Genomic DNA, 3,685 nt, shown 5'->3' with positions numbered 1-3,685 from the left:
GCTGAGCTGGCCACACACACACACACACAAATAAATAAATAAATGTTTAAAAAATAAATAAATAAAATAAAATAACATGAAATTGATTTATTTTCATAAATGAATTTATTTCCTATATTTTGATGCAAGAATAAATTTCATACTCCTTTCCCTAACATAACATACTAGTGGTGAAAACTCAATTTTCTTTGTGCTTTGAGCTTTTCTCTCACTCTTAGGGTCACTTAGATGTTCTACATATTGCCTAAATATTAATGTAGTCCTACAAGATATGACAGAAATATGTAGTAAATGTTTAAATTAAAGAAAAACTATAGTAAAAGACACATTGCAATTAATCTCCTCAAAGTCTTACCCCTTGTTTTAAATAAAAAAATCCCATTGTGATTGCCAGGTTTTGAAGCTGTTCTGGACATCTTCTTTCCTATCTTATAAGATGGGCTCAAAAATATGGTTAATACTGTTTCCCAGTGCCACCCAGCTGTTCCGTATCCTGAGGATGTCCTTGATTCATCTTCACCTTCAGCTGCTCCCCACAGATCTTCTCACTGATTTATCTGGCCCTTCAACATAAAGACATTGTACAGCCACAAAATCAAGTCAGGAAAAAATGGACATAGGGTGCCCTGGTGTGGTGGCCTACTTCTGTAATTCCAGCACTTTGGAAGGCTGAGACAGGAAGATTGCAAATTCCAGGCCAGCCTGGGAAATTTAGTAATTTAAGAAGATCCTGTCTCAGAAAAAAAAAAAAAAAAAAAAAAAAAAACATGGTGATTGGAAGATTAGGGATGTACTTGTCAGGCTTATTCCCCATTTCTAAATAAATAAATACAAGAAAGGGCATGGCTTTACTACAATCAAATAAAGTAATAACAAAGAAAGAAATCCCAAAGGATTTTACTTTTCCATGTAAGCACTTCTTGTCACTTTGGAAAAACTTACTATAAGCTTTAACACTCAACACTGCTCTTTGATTTATCCCTTCAATGTGCTGGTAGCTTCAGGCCCAGAACAGAGGTCCTAGCAGGAGAGTGTCATGCAGGTACCTTACAAACATCTCATCTCTGCTCTGAAGCAAGATAGGTGCCAAAGACTTGAAAAAGAAGCATAATCCAAATTACTTCTTGCAGAAATTTGGAGGTGAAAATAAATAACCTTCAAAATCGTTCAATAAATTGTCCTGCTTTCCAGATTTTTACTTGTCCTAAATCATGTCACACACTTAAAAAGAACTATGGGGTAAATAGTACAGATAATGTGCAAACTATTTCATGTAAGAGAAGCGAGTAAAGAAGATATGTCTCTGACATACTTGTAAGGATGGTTTGCTTAACCAATATTATTTTCAACAGAAATGTGATAGCTCAAAAATGAAGGAAAGAATTTTCTGCTTAAAACTATCTTCTTTTGCAGTTTCTACTGCTTGAAATTATTTCATTTCTTGAAAATGTCTAAATGAACAATGTAACCATGGCATTCATGCCTCCAATGCTACAAATGAAACAGTTGTTTAGGCAGGAATTAATACAAACTTAAGTTACCCTTTTGGAAAGTATGTTGCAACATTCCAGTAGTGGGCCAGGGAAAGCAGGGGTGGGGGGGGCATACAGGATGAAAGATACAATGTGTCTGAAAAGTGAGGAGCATGAGAATAAGGAAGCCAAGGAAAAACAAAATGAGCATCAAATAGCTGCAGAAAATCTATCTGTGAATTCTTCTCAGGTAGGATTGAACAATTCTTCATACACACACATACACACACAAGAGACACTATTTATAGTTTATTTCAATATATTACTAGTTATGTGCTCAAAACCTTTTGATAATTGCACATTGTTACAGAATTCTCTTTCTTCCTTCAATAAAAGAGCTTATCATATTAATACATCTCTTGAGGTGTTCGGTTCAAAACTTCACTGTTTAACAATAATACCTACTAGCATCAGACCATGTCCATAGTTTCTACAAACAACCTGTAATTAAAGGGAGGAGGAGGACAAAAACAGAAACCCAATTGCTGAATGAGTGTCATGGTTTAGGTCTAAACTGCACATCCCAAAGCCTCTCCTGCTCAGAGGTGAGGCTTTGGGAAGGTGATTTGAGGGGTGAGCGCTGTGCCCGTCTGACTGTAGGCTTGTCAGTCAGCCCCTCAGTGTGCTGTTGGGATGAGCCACCTGGTAAAGGAGGTGGCCGTGGTGGGTGTGAGCTGGAAGGGAGTCTCTCCCTCCCCATTCCCCTGCTCTCCTGCTTCCTGGAGGCCATATCTGAGCGGGCTTCCTCCTTCAGGCCCTTCCACCACATTGGTTTTCACCTTGGACCATGGACTATGACCCCGAGCCGTAATAAACCTCTAGTCCTTCTGAATGCTGGAGATTTTTGTCCCAAAGTTGAGGAAAGTGACAAAGACAAGGAATATACTGGGAAAAAATGGAAAATTTAAGTATGAATGGTTATTGTTCATAATTTTATATTAGAATGCTGGATAGACTATGAAAGAAAGAAATTATCCATAATTATTCCTCCATCAAAATTTTATAAGATATCTTCTGTTCTGCCGATGCGCGGCCTATAGGCAGTCATGGGGCCCAGCCAGAGTGGCACGATTCTGAAGCCCCACTTCCACAAGGACTGGCAGCGCATGGTGCTACGTGGTTCACTCAGCCAGCTTGGAAGATCCGCAGGCGCAAGGCCCGGCAGGGAAAAGCGCACCACAGGGCCCAGCGCCCGGTGTCCGGACCCATTTGGCCCATCTTGCTCTGTCCCAAGGTGCGACACCACACCGAGGTCGGAGCTGGCAGGGGCTTCAGTCTGGAGGAGCTGCAGGCATCAGGTATTCACAAGAAGGTGGCCCGGACCATTGGCATCTCAGTGGACACACCGCGGCTAACAAAGCCGCCGAGTCCCTGCAAGCCAGTGTGCAGCGGCTGAAAGAGACGACTCCAAACTCATCCTCTTCCCCAGGAAGCCATCTGCCCCCCATAAGGGAGACAACTCTGCTCAAGAACTCAAGGTGGCCACCCCGCGGACAGGACCTGCGATGCCCATCAGGAACGTCTACAAGAAGGAGAAGCCAGGGTCATCACAGAGGAGGAAAAGAACTGCAAGGCATTTGCCTGTCTGCACATGGCCTGTGACAGTGCCAGGCTCTTTGGCATCCAGGCAAAGAGGGCCGAGGGAGCTGCAGAGCAGGATGTTGAGAAGAAAAAATAAAGCACTCTTGGAATCTTGTGAAAAATGCTCAGAAAAGCCAAAAAAAAAAAAAGAAACACTTATAAGACAAGAACTACAATAAGAATTTATAAGTCTTATTTTTTTGAGACATTACATCCTATTTTTGTGCTCTTCTATTACAGGTGGACATATTCGTGGCAGTCAAAACGTCTTTGACTTCAATGACTCTTAGTTCATTCTGTAATACAGGATCAATGGTCTCATTTTGTTCGGAAATAGTACGCTCATTTCAGTTAAAGCAACAAATTATAACTTCCAACATTACCTTATTATCCCAAATAATCATTATATACATTAATGGTGAAGGCATTGATATTGAAATTATGGATTATTTTATGCCTTTGTCATCATATTTCTTAGATTCATAATGCCTTAATTTTCCCACTGAATTTTTGCTACATTTTTCAGTGAAAGATCTAGCACTGCTCAGCAAATTCAGCCCTGAGAGCCCAAA

At 40.5% G+C, this 3,685-nt stretch overlaps 1 pseudogene; it reads left to right on the top strand.

The window, feature by feature from the left end:
- Window positions 1-2,578: 2,578 nt before the first annotated feature.
- LOC101591866 lies at window positions 2,579-3,210 on the top strand (annotated as a pseudogene).
- Window positions 3,211-3,685: the final 475 nt, after the last annotated feature.

Source organism: Octodon degus, unplaced genomic scaffold, assembly GCF_000260255.1.
Source record: "Octodon degus isolate 3935 unplaced genomic scaffold, OctDeg1.0 scaffold00180, whole genome shotgun sequence".
Classification (NCBI taxonomy): Eukaryota; Metazoa; Chordata; class Mammalia; order Rodentia; family Octodontidae; genus Octodon; species Octodon degus.
Note: the sequence above shows the minus strand (reverse complement) of the source record. Positions and strands in the feature narration are given on the sequence as shown.